We start from the raw sequence: 16,636 nt of genomic DNA, 5'->3' as shown, positions 1-16,636 counted from the left end.
GCCTGGTAAAGATAGTGGACTTCTTTAAGACTGTCACCAAGGCCTTGCACGAGGGGAAATCTGTGCATACAGGCTAAGTAGACTTAGCCAGGCTTTTGACAGTATCCCCCACTCAGGCATCATTGACAAACTCATCCAGCTAGGTACAGGGTTCCAAACAGAGACATGATAATGGGGTCCTAATGGAGAGATGATAAGGGATGTGAAAGGAGAAAAGTATTGCTGGAACTGAACTCATCCTCAAGTTTTTTGAGTACCTTAACGAGATGGACCCTGTTTTTCAAAAAAATCTCACCAAGACAACACAAATATATATATAGACTGTATTTTATATAACATATATCATGGACAGAAGTAGGTTAAAAATAAAAAGATAGCTGAGTACACAAGTACCAGGATAAAAAAAAATGCCCAATCCTGGTAGGCGCACTGGTAACAAGCCTGGAAAAAATGACAGTGTAGAATCCTCAAGACGCAAAAATATTCCTACAATGGGGATAGGCCAGGCCCAAGGGGAGGATGGCCCCCCTGTTGTAGAAGGAAGTAGCAGTCCACAAAAATCACAAAAATTGATAGGCCAAAAAAGAGCCATACAGATGATAGAGTTGACTATTGAGGACAAGAAGGAATTGTGCATTGTTAGTATTATACAAAAAGTCCAGAAAGTCCAAGCAAAAGATATATGAAAAGATTAAGAGAGAAATTAGAGCAAATAAAAATACTTCCACAAGAAAAGCTGTCAGAAGCTTCAAATAAAAATTAGTGCTCATTAAGGGTCTATATTATAAGCTCAAAAGCTTAAAAGACCGAAAGTTCTTTTATTGAGCTATAAACATTGAAACCACTAAATAGCGAAGACACGGAACAGTGATTTTTTTCCCCAGGGAAAAAAAAAATCACTGGGCCATTTTCAGGAATTGCCATTTCTTCCACTGTGGTGTGATCTCAGAGTTGGTATATCTAAGTAGGGGTGTGTTGGGAACAAAACCCACCACTCTAATTTGTCTTTGCATTTTTTGTGTGTTTTCGCTGTTTAGTGGTTTCGATGTTTACAGTTCGATAGAAGAGCATTTGCTCTTTTAAGCATTCGAGCTTATAATATAGACCCTTCATTAATACAACAGATCCACGAAAAACACTATATAGACCAAGAAACCTTGTGCCATTTGGAAAAAGAAGTGACCGAGGAAGTGTGAAAATTTAAAGATCAAAATTTAGAGATGTTTGAAGGGCATAAAAAATAAATATGGACATGGGAAAGAAAGAGAGATCTTATATTGTACAATATTTATGCAAAGGAGAAAGCCAAATTTATCAACAAAAAAGGCATCCCCAAAGATATTCGAAGATGAATATAGGCAAAGGCATCCAGATATGGAAAATTTCACAATAAGGAAATAAAATCACAAAGATGCAATGTAGAACAGAAGATTAGCCAAGTAGAAGTTAAATAAATAGAAGCTATAGTTGCGGAATATTTGTGAAGTGAAGGATTCAATGTAGAAAGTCTAACACAGATCATATCACAGCATGATGGAATAATTAGTCCCCAAAGTAAGGAGAAACAAGAGGAGCAGGAGACATCTAAAGAAGAAATATGGACATGGGAAAGAAAGACAGATTTAATATGGTGCAATAATTACGCAAAGGAGAAAGCAAAACTAATCAATGCAAAAAGAGCAGCACCAAAATATTTGAAGAGAAATTAAGGCAAAGACATCCGGATGTGGAAAATTTAAAAATACAAAAAATAAAAAAAAAAGAGGAAAAGTAGAAAAGAGGATTAGTAATGGAGACGTTAAAGAAATAGAAACTGAGGTTATGGATTAATGGCAAAGTGAAGGATTTAGTATAGAAAATTTAACTCGGACAACAACACAACAGGATAGAGCAGTGGACACCCAAATTAAAGAGAAACCCGTGGAGCAGGAAGCATCTTATCAGTTGACATATGAAGATTATTTGGAGCCTCCCATAGGAAACCAGTACAAAGGTTCAGCTGGAGCTATACAGCAAGAGATAGAAGAGGAAATAGTGGCAACTCTGACACAGTCAATGTTGGGGAGTGATAAACCAGTGATTTACCATATGAATAAGCAATGGATGGCACAGGATGAAACTGAAGAGAATGTGGCAGAGGAAGAAGCTCTGAAACTTTTTATAGCATGCCCACAGGAAATTGCGAATAAAAATGTGCCCTCAGTTTAGAAGAAAATTATCTAAGAGAAGAGTTGCTTGATTTAATAGTGATGGATAGGCATATTAAGATCAATGAAAGAAAAAAGATTGCAGGTCAATAAAACCCCAAAAGTTAGAAGTTTGATAAAACAAATGAACACAGTAACTAGGATTGTCCATAGAGAGTCATGCAACACAACAGAAGTAAATAGGATACATTTTTGTACAGCCAAATTGATAATAGACAAAGTCATACTGCAAGAACAGAGGGTGTTAAGGGGAAGGACGGGGAGAGACCGAATGGCATCATGGAAGTATTGAATAGACAAAACTATAAAGCAATTAAGATAAGAAGTCACACTGTTAGAAGAGTGTAGAAGAGGGAACAGATCAACAAAAATAACCAGAAAGATAGATGTGATAAAAGAAATGTACTGTATTATAACATATCAGGATTTATACTGCACTATCACAGATAATAAACTAAAAACAACAGCACAGGCAGAAAAACTTAGAAGATATGCAGATAAATATAAAGGAAAAGTACAAAATAAGTAATTTATTGATGACCCAAAAAGATTTATAGAGAATTGGGAAATAAGGTAAACGGTATTGAAAGACCAATAAAAAAGAAGACATAGATACATTTTGGAGAAATATTTATGAAGATCCTGTGGAACACAACAAAGATGCTAAATGGATAGAAGAAGTAAAAGAAAGAATAAGAAGTTCAAATGTACAGGATATGAAATGGGATGAAGTAATGGCCAAAGAGACTGAAGCAAGGTTAAGAAAAACTCTAACTGGAAAATTGCAGGCCCAGATACAGTCCCTAACTTTTGGCTAAAAACATTAACATCTTTGCATGAAGATTTAGCCATGAGTAAGAACTATTTATATGCACAATCAGAACAAACACCAGCCTTGCTAACAACAGGAAAAAACAATGTTCCAACTTAAGAGTGAACCTGCAAGCTACCCTAAAAGGTATAGACTAGTAACTTGCATTCTGACGACATATAAAATATACACTGGAACTGATGCCAATTGAGTTTATAGTCATTTAGAAGAAAACTCAATTATAGCAATAGTTTTATGGAACATATGATCATTTGTTGTTATACAAAGTCATGGTGGAGAACTGTAAAAAGGGGAAGAATCTAAGTATGGCATGGATAGACTACAAAAAAGCATTTGACAGTATCTCACATTCCTGGATAAAAGAGTGCTTACAAATGTGTGAGATACACCCTAAACTATGCCACAGCAATCATGAAACATTGGAAAGCCACTTTGCAGTTAAGCCATGATAAGGGACAAATTATTATTCCAGGGATAAAAATCCAAAGGGGGAATATTCCAAGGTGACTCTCTGTCATTGCTGCTCTTCTGCTTTGCCCTTAACCTATTAGGCTGTCTGCTTAACGGATTAGGTCATGGTTATAATTTGGCTCCCAGAAAACAACAAAGTGCAAAGACTTCTTATCTTCTCTTTGTTGATGATTTAAAACTGTATAGCTCATCAGATGAGGAACTGAAAGCACAATTGCAAGTGGTCAAAACTTTAAGATGATATAAGAATGGCCTTTGGTCTTGATTAATGTGCAAAAGCAACCTTTAAAGCAGGAAAGCTGCAGTACCAAGAAAACAGCAGTTTGGGACAATAATGTGATATAAAAGAACTTGAGCAAGTGGGAATGTATAAATATTTGGGAACTGATGAAGGATCAGCAATAAAACATGAACAAATGTGAATAAAACTCAGTAAGGGATATTTTAGAAGACATACATTAATCCTGAAAATAGCACTGACATCTAGGAACAAAATTCATGCTATAAACCAGTTTGCTCTTCCTGTCTTAACTTACAGTTTTGGAGTGATTGACTAACTCCAAAAGGTGCTGGATGGATTAGATAGGAAAACAACAAGGATGGTTCATACTCAATAAATGATTTACAAAAATCAGTGCATAGCAAAATTACATATTCCCCATTTCGAAGGAGGTATGGGCCCCCTTGAAATTGATTACATGTATAGATCTGCAACTGTGGAATTGCATGCATATTTGCTGACCTCACAAGACACAAACATAGTAAAAGATTTGAAACATGAGGAGAATAAATCTAAGATGACTTCCGTACTTAGTCTAGTAGAAGCATATCAGCATCAGGTGGGAATGTAAATTAAACCAAAACTAGATAAAAATCAGGCAGCAACAGAACGTGCCAAAAAAACAAAAGAAAGAATACAAGGTGAAGGATCAGATGAGAAGACAAGAAATGTGGAAAATGCATAAATATAGTTGCAAGTATAGAAAACTCCTGGAACAACCTCATGTTGATCAGAATCAAATGTGAGAATGGTTAAGTAAAGGCCTGTTCAAACTAAAGGATGAAAGGTTAATATTGGCGACCAAGATAGTGGAATACATACAAGCTGGTTTACAAAGTCCATTGAGCATGTGGGAGAAACAGACAAGTGTAGGTTTTGTAAAACAGAATTGGAAACAGTTGCACATCTCATTGCTGGAAGGACTGTATACTGAAAGGCGTAGTAATGTGGCAAGACTGTTGCACTGGGGATGGTACAAACATTATAATACTGAAGTAGCCAAAAAATGCTGGAAACATGATCTACAAAGCATCATAGAAAATGATGAAATCTACCTCACATTGGATCACCCATTACCAACAGTTCAATTGATAGATGCGAGAAAAACAGATATTGTGGTCCATGAAAAGAAGACAAAAGTAGCATTGATCATTGAAATCATTACACCCAGTGACTACAGTGTCTTGCATACAGAGAGACACAAAGTCATAAAATATCAGGATTTGCAGGCAGAAATGAGGGCAATGTGGAGAAAGATACCCAGACAGTTCCAAAAATAGTAGGAGCAACGGGTCCTATAAAAAAGAATTTACAATTGTATTTAGATACGTTACCAATACATGAAACTGTACGAATTGCAGAAGGAGTCATTACTGAGCACATTGCAGGTGCTGTGAAGAGCACTTCTGGCTGTCATCAAAGATTGAAACAATACTAATTTCATGAATTTTAATCATACTTTGACTTAGGAATGGGGTCCATTCCCATCATGGTATTAGAAACACAAAATATTTGGAGAAATTAAAAAACTAGGTATCAACCCTTATATCATTAGATAGGTTGCTAACTGGCTCACTGATAGAACCCATATAGTCAAAATAGGGAAATCCACCTCCAAAGGTAGACCTGTAACCAGTGGTGCTCCACAGGGATCAGTCCAGGGACTGCTAATGTTTGGAATCTGTTTCTCAGAAGTATAAGCTAAAACTAAAGGGCTGACAAAGTTTGTTGATGACCGCAAACTGCAAGTGGCCATAGAATCTACAAATGATGTCAACATCCTACAAGATGGTCTTACACAAACAAATAACTGGTGCCAAAGTTATGGCCTTAAACTCAATGCAAAAAATATATTATCATTCCTTATGTAAGTGTGTGTTGGTACCACATCAATAACAACACCCTAAGTATGCACTCAGTGGTGAGAGACCTGGGCATATATGTTGACAGCAAGTTTACCTTTGATCACCCTGTCTCCACAGTAGTAAGAAGGCCATTCTAGATTGCTCATCTCATAAGTAAGGGCATTGCATCTTGAAAAAAAGAAGTTATAAGCTCTCTGTAGTCTTCATTCATCAGGGCAATAATTGAGAATGCCACTTTTCTTATGTACCTTTCTGAGCATTTGCAGGTATTAGAGAAACCACAGAGGTTCCTCACAAGGAATATTCAAGGTCTTTAGCATCTTTCAATGTAGATTGTCTGAAATCACCATCACTTTATTCCATTTCCTACGGACTACTTAAAGGTGATTTATGCCTTGAATATAAGGCAACCTTTGACCCTGCTTTATTGGAAATGTTGCATATCCACAAGTCAAATAGTACACCAGTTACTTGCTCTAAAGACCATAACATGGTATGTGACATTAATAGAACCTGCTGGAAAGACTGATTTGTCTCCCAGAGTTTACCACACCTTTGGAACGGACTCCCACATCATGTCAAACAGGGTACCTCATTGGCCATCTTTAAATGCAATCTGGATGATTGGATGGGTAACTGTAAATTCATGCTGGGGGTTCCACCTGTGTCCCTCTTGGAAAGGGGCAATTGCTGCTGATCATGAAAATAAGGGTAGAACTTGGCTAGGCTTGTAAGGACCCTATGGCCATTAGCCTAGTAACTTCCCATGATCCTGTGATCCTAAGAACATAACTGTTATTGCTTAGGAAGTCTTAGTGGCATCTACATGAACATAACGATATGAGGCCTGTATCTGTAGGTTGCTGATGGAAGCACACAGTCTGTATTTTCATTCACAGGCCTCTCAAAACACAAAACTTGTCCCCAGTGTCAGACACACAAAGGACATTTGTAAACACCGGTATCCTTTTAATCAAGAATATTTATTTTGCTTTCCTCTAAGGTATCCTCCTGAAGATGTAGCAATTAGTATTATCTACATAAGTCAGCCCCACGACAACAAACCACAGCTTAAGTAATCTCGGTGGAGCATGTGATAAGTACTACAAGCTGTAGTGTGTACTAATACATAGGTAGGGGTTCTAATCTCACAGCATCCAACTATGCATGTGTCTGGGTGTAAATATCACCCCTTGCAGCAGTACAGACATGCCTATCTCTGAGCAATGGTTATAGATTTTTCTGGTGCCAGAAGTATAGCCTCATACTGAATGTCAAGAAATACATCATTATCCCCTTTGGGGAAAATGGCATCCACACTAATTATCACATTAAAATAACAACTTGCTAAGCACAATCAGTCGTGAGGGACTTGGGCACCCAGGTTGATTGCAACCTGACTTTTGACCACCACGTTGCCTCTGTTGTACATGGCCCACCTCATAAAAAAGGGTATTTCATCCAGGAACAAGGAGGTCATAACATCCCTGTACTCCTACCTTATCAGACTCATTATCAAGTACAATGCCCCCTTTAGCATGTACCTTGCCAAGCACATACAGCAGCTGGAGAGACCACAGAGGTTCCTGACCAGGAAAATCCAGGGTCTCAAACACCTATCCTATACAGATAGGCTAAAAGCCCTGTCCCTCTACTCAGTCTCGTACAGACTGCTCAGAGGTGACCTGTGTCTGGCATACAAGGCTATCTCAGACCCAACCTTGTTGGAGTTGCTGCATATTCATACGTCAAACTCCACTTGTGCAACCTGCATGCAAGGCCTTAACCTGGTCTGTGACATTAATAGAACTTGTTGGCGGGCTAGATATGTGTCCCAAAGACTCCCTCATCTGTGGAATAGACTCCCTGTCCATATCAAAAGAGTACCTTTCTAGCCCTCTTTAAGAGGAACCTGGATGACTGAATGGGAAACAGAAAATACACCCCTGAGATTCCACCTGTGTCCCTGCTGGACAGGGGAAACAGATGCTGACTTTGAGAGAACATGGTCGAAATTCTTGGCTAGGCTTATAAGAGCCTCCAGGCCAATAGCCTAGTATCTTCCTATGAACCTATGAACAGACAGTACTGTATATATGGTATATAAAGTGCTGCAGTGTTTAAGAAGCTGTATATCCGCTCAGACAACTGTCATGAGTAAACATGGAAGACCTTTGTTGTTGTACTATAGCTATGAATGTATTTTTTTACACACACATATCAAATAGTAAAGGCACTGCAGTTTATTGCATTATCCCACAAAAACAGGAAGTGTCAGTAACACCTCACGTTAAACTTTTCAGCATCTTAGTGCACTAATTCTGGCAAAAGCTGAACATAACTGGGGGGAGGTGGGGAGGCAAAGGCCCAGAATCAGGGACAAATTTGAAATATTGCTCTTACTAAATCTGAAACACAAATGTTTGTTATAATTTAGTGACTACAGTCTTTAAAGATGTGCTGAGCAAATGCAAATTTTATGTGGAGTAGACCAAAAATAAGAGGCCAAGATGTGGACATTCTATGAAATTCTGGACAGTTAAAAGGTATACTTCACCACAAATGAACCAGTAAACAACAACTTAACCAATCATGTACTACTATCATACTTTCAGGAAAATCTCAAGCAAACATAAGAGCAGAGTAGCAGATGCTATCATCTATTAGTATATGCGCTTAACTTTACAAGAAATAATCTTCAGTGGAATCCTGCTATTGCAAATGTTCCTAAAGCTGTGCTAACTGTTACAATGTAATTTTCTGCAATGTGCTGAGGACCTTGACACCCACAGAAGCTTGTATCATGAAATTTCAAAGCTTCTATCTTGACAATTATACTAATGCAGCACAAGCTAATGAATGGTCATGAATCTCATTACATCTATGAGCCAAGCTATGTTATGAGGTTCATTTATGTATTTGCACTTACATGAGCATTAGTGAAGTGCGCTGAACATGCATGAGTGAGTCAAAAACTCATGTGAGGACATGAGGAAAACTAGTGAATTTCTGCAACATACAGAGGCACTAAAGAGCCAAAGTGCTTTCACAATTAAGCATGGTTATAATAGTAGTTGCAGACAGTATTCATGGTAGCATTTGCACCTTAATACAACATGCCACAACATCTTTTTTTCCATGGTAACAATGGTGATACAGCAAATGGTTGTGGTAACTAGCTTTACAATGTGGTGCATCACTTTCAGAAAAAGTCAACATTCATGACTATGAGTGGTCTACCCTAGTTTCCTGAAATGTTACCTAGTGAATGGCCATGGCTTCCATGGGCTCTGATGTTAAGAAAACAATATATTTTTGTACTGCCTGCAATGAGATTGCTAGTAGTTCCCTATTGGAAACTCTTATAAGGAGCCCCAACATAAAATGGATGTATAGCACAATCATCCTAGGACAGTGTCTGATACCAAGAGAATACCATGTTCTGGTGAGCAGTGCCAACATTACTACAGTGGCCTGAGGAGGTGCCATTCTGACTTTCTTAGCCATGTATGAAGAAGAAGTTAAGGGCACTTGAGATGCATTGTAAGTACTCCTGCTAGTTGACTGTTCAATAAAATGTACTGTACCTAATATATGATACAGTTAGGCATGTAATTTATGATTTCTTCCAATGTCTTCTTTTTTATTTTGCAGCTTTGGAGACTATCTTGGTGAACAAGCCCAAGAAAATACCACTATAGAAGTTGTCCCACACATTAAATTACTGGGCATTGTTATAGATGAAAACCTTAACTTTGACCTACACATAAACAATAACATCAAAAAAACACACCAAAAGCTTGGTATGCTCTACAGGCACCAACACTTTCTTAGCCTCTCTACTAGACAAACCCTTGCAACTACCTTTTTATTACCCTCTCTCCTTTATGGTGCCCTTCTCCCCACTAATATCCAAAATTCTACAAAATCCAAACTTGCTATGTGTTACAACAGAATAGCAAAATTTGCCACCAAGGCCACATTCTCATCCCACCATTGTAAGTCACTGAAACAATTATGGTGGCTGGAACTCATCCACCATCTCTCATTCACCCAACTAACTACTGTGCACAAAATAATCTACAGACCCACAGACTGTCCTGCTCTCTCAACTCTACTTGCCAAATACCATTCCAGCAGGCATCTAAGATCTGAAAATCATCTACTTCTAAAAGTAGATAAGCCCACCATACCTGCTGGTCAACTCCTCTATGCCTTCACCGTTGCCAAACTATGGAACTCACTTCCGCCTTCTATAAGAAACACAGGCAGCACCACCACCTTAAAACAAATACTGAAAAATCATCTCAACTCTTCCTGGATATGTTCCTGTTCTATAACCTAACCTCTTCACTCTCCATATATGATTACTAAACTCCTATGTCTTTTGCTACTAGTGACTGATGATATTTTCTCCATATTTATTTTTATCTTCACTTGTAGATTCTGGTACAATAATACTGATCTCTGTTTATACCAATCTGATTGAATTCATTGAATTCTGCTTTAATATATATTTTCTGTATATATTGCTGTAATCAAACAAACTAGATTCCTGCTTTTATGTATATATTCTGTATATGTTACTATGTTTACTTTCTGTAACACTGTTTCTGCTTCTGTACTAATTAATGTTTATATTTTTTCTGTATCTCATTGGAGCTTTTCTCCCCGGGCCTCCACTGAAAATGGGCTCTTTTAGGCCAAGTGGACTTATCCCGGTAAACAAATGCAATAAAATAAAAATAAAATAAATAAACATGTTTCTATATCAGAGAAGAATAGAGAAGCTCTGGAAGTAAAATTAGTCTATACATGTTTCTTAAAATAATTTTCAGTATTGTCAGTATTTATGCAAATTCCCACAGTGTGCTACTCTTATATAAGCATTTCATAAACATAAAACATGACTTGTACAGTGACAGTTGTCATAGGACATGCTATGTATTACAATTTAATACACCTACATGTGTTAGGGGGTGTACTGAAAAGCACCACACCACTAGGCAGTGCATTTCATATTCCCACAAGTGGGATATAGGACACATACACTCTGTAGGCTAACAATCTTACTTTGTAAGCTGGGACAGTCTATAAAGGCACACTGATGTGCAGATCATTGCATGTAGTTGCACGCAATATGCCATCATACTGTGTAACAGTGGGGTATTACAATAGGGGGCAATTTGGATTACTTTCCAGGGACTACACCTCCAGGTGGGCCCATGGCAAGATACTAAGTATATAATTCTATGACATATAAGCTTAGTTACATTCAGTACTGGAAAAACATTTCAGTTAGCTTATCTGCTGATCATAACAGTTGCTAATCATTAAGAGCTTGTTTTTAGATTTAGTTTAAAAATATATGTTGAAAAACAATGATTGTATTTACCCCCATATACTCATAAATGAGATAATGACATTGTCCAGCTATGGGGAGCTTTGTTTATTTATTAAGTAATTAAACAATTATAGTAAACAAATGTTTCATTACTTTAAAAAATAATGATAAACAAATATCTCACATCATCCTATCCAAAGCAACTACAGGTTTCCCAGGAACTGTCCCATGAATTACTGGGACAACAAAGAGTAGAAATCTGATGGATATTAAATGGTGTAGTGGATGCTCATATTGGTTTGGACTTCCAGTTTAAAGAGAAGCAGCATGAGGTACATTTTTAACCCTGACAGGCTACTAAGGTATTGGCATTCAGTGGAATGGCCAGGTATAGGAGTGCAATGCTGATCACTCATAACAGCTGACTGTTTGTGAGAAGCAGAGTCAGCTAAATACTTTGACTCACACAACGTTTTTGCCCCAAATTTTTTCTCATGTTTTTTCACTCTTCCTCATAGAATTTGTGGTTTTCTGGCAAATTATAGAGTATGAGGATCACAGTCCCTAAATAATAACAGGCATAACATTTGAGTTTCAGACTTCATATCCTTCAGAAAGCAGATGTTAATGCAAAACACGCTAGTGCTAGTAACTTTCTAATTATTTAACAGTAATGTTTAAAATCTGTCCCAGCCGGGTGGTTCTGTTTCTGGGTATTTGTCTCGATATGAAACAATTTTATAGAACTACCTTGCTGTGGCTATTGTTGCAGTGAAGCAAACCTGAATTACATTATGAGGTTGTTATTTTTTATCAAAATCATATAGCTGAGAAAGTCTGTGATCTGCAAAATGGCTGTACTACTGGGTAGGGGTGTGATTATTTGTGGATGAAAATAACTTATCCTATTGTTGTTTGTTCATTTTTATAATAGCCTTGTTTTGCTGTACTGGTGTGCATCGTGATAAATAATTTGGAATGATTCCCAAGGGATTTGGCTACTGTTTGTGTGAAACTAAGTTGAATAGCTCTTAAAAGTCCCTGATATCACATAATGTTCCCGACTTTACCTCATGTTTTGGTCTGTTCCTCAGAAAATGTAAAAAACATTGAGGGTTGCAGTCACTAAATAATGACAGATATTTGATTTTTTGACTTCATATCTTTCAGAAAATGCATACCAGTGCAAAAACTAACATTATAACATTTTTTTTAAGAATATAACAGCAATTATTAAACTATGATTTTGGATCTTTGTTTATCATTGATTTTGGTTTAGTCCCTGATTATTGCACTAAGCCATTGAGAGGTATTCTTTTTACCACAATCAGATGAGGTGTAAAAGCAAAGTGGCTACAACTAATGGTAGGAAGTATTGGGTTTGTGGATGAAAGTAACTTAGTCTCTTGTCAGTTGCTTATTTTAAATAGCCTGGCTTTTGCAGGACTAGTATATATTTTAGCAAAATAACTTGAAATACTCATGGTTATTTTTTGTTAAATAAAGCTGAAAAAGCTCTCACCTGTCCCTAACTTCACAGAATGCCCCCAATTTTGCAACTATTTTTGTTATGTTTCTCATAAAATTTGTGGTTTTCTGGTCAGTAAATAGTGACAGATATCAGAGTGTCAGATTTCATATCACTGACAAAATGCATGTTAGTGTAAAAACAGGTGTATACAGCAAAGTGGCTGTAACTGTTGCTGGGGTTGAGAGCTGCTTGTGGATGAAAGTAGATGAAAGTAATACCGTTTTGCCATTTGCTTTGTTTAAATAGTTTGACTTTTGCATGGCTAGTGTGCATCTGTGTGAAATAAGCTGGAATACTTGGGTTACTGTACTTTTTGTGAAACAAACTTCAAATGTGTTTTTGTGACCATAAGTGTTTATTCTATCACACTTAGATACCTGAGGTGTACACATTCACTAACATGGATATAGATGGTGGGTGCAGGAGGTGTCTGTGGTTGAGAATGTCTATCTGCACTGTCTTGATGAAGTTAAATTATTAATCTGTCTTTGCAGGACTAGTGTGCAGTTTTATTGAACAAAATGGAGTATTTTACTATGGTCATTTTTATCACAATCAGATAAGTTTCTTGGCCATAAGTGATGAATACAGTATATGGACATTTGTGAATTATAATGACAACAGTTTAAGTGATCCTTTACATCTGATATATTCTTAAATGGGTATTTTTTTATTATTTTTTAGTAAGTTGTATTTCACTTTTTACTAGAAAACTGCAACTTAAAGCAATGTTTTGCTTTAGCAAACAATAAATATAATTTTAAAACAATGTAACAGTTAAGTATGAATTGAAAAAAAATCAGGAAACTGAATAAATATGTGCATTTATGCATGAGTCTCATAAAAAAACACCCAAAGACCAAGCTTAGCAGAGAGGTGGATTTAAGAGGTGATAGAGCGTGTTGGTAATATAGTTGTTGCAAAGTTTTATGAATCACAAGAGGCTGTCACAGCCAAGACATATGCATAGATATAGTGTCTATGGCTTTTTCTGATTGTTTTTGAGAAAGTCTTTAAGATAAAAAGGCAAAGAAAGGGGCTCCTTCTGGAGTTGGCTATGTTTATCACAATCAGATAAGTTTCATGGTTGTAAGTGAAGAATAAGGGGAAGCAATAGCCAGGGAATTGTTATGGCTAGGATTGTATAGGCCCTAGGGCCAATAGCCTAGTACCAACCTATGAACCTATAAACCTATGGGGTTGGGTGAAAACTTCCAATGGTAGAGGCACAATTTTTGAATCAGAAACACAGGAGGAAACAGGAATTAAAGGTTGTACATGGAAGTGGGGGTAGATGATGAGATTGAATAAAGGTATGATTAGAAGGTATACTTATTGTGGTTGTAAAGGAGATGAAAGTTTTGTTACTGAGCTGAAAGCTGAAGTTTTTTGTAATGAGCAGGAATCCATTTGGGAAGATGATGTCAATATTATTAAGGAACCAGAACATTATATTATGTAAGACATTTAATTTCCTGAAAAAGAGTTAAGAATCAAAAGAAACAGAGTAAAAGGGGTGGGGGGAACTGATGACTGTGGTCAGAGTTGTAGAAGAACAGAGCAAAGAAAGTTACACAATGATTCTAATTTAAACAGAAAAAGTATGTTTGAATAGTGTATATGAAGTTGTAGAAAGATGAGTCTAACAAACAAACTGTTAAAAGGGTGATCCATAAAACAGACTGTATATCAATCAGCTGTGCAATAGGTAAAGGACAAGAGGAAGTTAAAATCAACTGCATAGAATTTCTCCTGCCACCAGAAAAAAAATGCTTGCTTGGGTTAGTGTAAACAAGATGACTATATATGAAACTTAAACTCCCAGCTCTCCCCGGGGTGGTCTGTACTGTTATAATTAGATTGAGTACTTTGAACACTGTTTAATTAGAACTAAAATGTAATAGTCACTTATCAGCTATCAGTCTAGTGGAAGCATTTAGAAGCATTAATGGTTAAGCTAACAAGCTGTCACCAACGTGGCTTGTACTGACTAAAATAAACATGAATAAACTTACCTTAATCTTGCTTTTACCATTCTCTGGTTGCAAATACTGAAGAGCTGTCCTGCCTTCTTTCCTGTAGCATACCTACAGAGGAAGTTGACATACATGTAGTCGTACCACTGCACTGACAGACTTCTCAGACATGGCAGGAGGATGACCTGGTAACAGGTTTTAATTTGGGGTGAAGTATATAGTGCTTACTTGCTGGAATACTCAATACAGGCAACAACATATCATCCAGCATGGTTTCCAACCCATATTCACCCCAATGCTACTTAGTAATACTTTGGAGGCATTAGTGAAGGCACTAATTTTGTACATTTTTTAAATTAATAGAATTATCTACTGCGGTGGTGGTGCTGCGATAGTGTTGTCGCCTCACAGTAAGACGTTGCCCCATTCGATTCTCAGTTAGAGCATCTTCTGTGCGGCGACATGCGTGAATGGGCATTCCTTCATTGAAGGTTGTGCGTCAGGCCCAGCAAGTCGGCACATAAAAATCTACTGCCAATCATTAGCGGACCGGAGTTCCGCTGTGGCGACCCCTAACCGGGAAAAGCCGAAAGACACAACAACATCTTCTAAAGTCGACCATGTTTATTATTCTCAATGTTGCTGTAGTCTAATAATATGAATGTTACTGAAGCCTGCCTGAACATCTAGCAAAGGCACTGTTTTCAGTCCCAGTCTCTACCAGAACTGTAATGAATATCCCACTCCCACATGAGTCATGAAATAATCAGCTGATTTACATGCATGTCAGTGAGGTCATGCATATCATTCTGTAACTTAATTAAGATGCTCTTCTTTTTTTGTCTTCTGTCAATCATATGTATGGATAAAAATAGAGTTGGTATATGTATTGTTTCAGTAATAAGAATCTAATAAAATCTTTAAGGTGGGTCATTGAGCAATGATAGCCAGAATATGCTAGTGGCTTACAACAGGCAGTCATCAAGCATCTAGTGTGGGAACCTTCTGAGGAAAGAGTAGCCTTGGACTCCAGTTTTGGTGGAAAGAGTATTACTGGTCACAAAAAAGTACAGCAATTTCAGATCAAACTGTCATCACATAGTGCTTGCAGCAGATAGCTAGGCAACATCTCCAGACAAAACAAAGCGAGTGTTTTGTAATGCAAGGAGGACAATTAGCACAATGTCTACAGCACAAGTCAACATATTTCACCAGCCGTGGACTGACACACACCTTTATGCTTCATAATTAACCAATACAATTACATTTTCTTTAATTCATAGTTTACTACTAGGCTAACAGCTCTTGTAAGCCATTTTAAGACTTGCCAATTATCACATTTCAGAATTAAACCCTGCACCTTGAGTTTGTAAGGCAAGTGCCTTAACCATTATGCCAAACCTCGTCTCCTTTGATGCAGATTGTTCCCCATTTTAGCTTTCTTTTAACCTTGATGATTAGGATCCAATATTTTGAACAGTGGTGCCCTGATCTCACTGTTCAAATCCAGAAAAAGAGTCTAACATTTCTAATCTTAACCTCATTTTGTGTTTCATTAAAGAAATCCTTCTACAAGTAGTCTATGCTTTCAACTAAATCTGAAGGGGTAACATGGAAACCCTGACATATAAATATACATTTATGATCCCACTGGATCTCAACAGATGTGTCTTTTAACTTCATCATATTGTAATTACTATATAATTGGTGTTTTGTAAAAAAAAATCACCATAATAAACTTGAACTTGCATTGATCTATTTGTTCTAATGGAATGGGATCCAGGTATTCACAAGCTTGGGGAGATTTCTACAATACATTTGTTCCCACTCTGGAATTCCTAGCAGCCCTCCATTTTTAATGTGTGTTGGGTATTAGGGAACAAAGCAGCTTGCTGGCCCAAGGGGAGGCTACCTTTCTTCATAAGAGAACCTTCTCCTCCTTAGCCGCTACTCTGAACTCACAGTCTCTGCCTCCCATAGGAAAGCATGCCTACACACATCAGTTACCCCTCAACTGTATACAGCTAATGCATTATTGCAGCACAGGTTTGACCAGCTCCACTAGGTGAACAAACCCAAACCACATCCAGTCGCCCAGCATGGGTAAACTGACATCAGCTCCTCACTCCC

The sequence above is a fragment of the Protopterus annectens genome, chromosome 2.part2, assembly GCF_019279795.1.
Source record: "Protopterus annectens isolate FY-2018-M chromosome 2.part2, PAN1.0, whole genome shotgun sequence".
Classification (NCBI taxonomy): Eukaryota; Metazoa; Chordata; order Ceratodontiformes; family Protopteridae; genus Protopterus; species Protopterus annectens.
Note: the sequence above shows the minus strand (reverse complement) of the source record.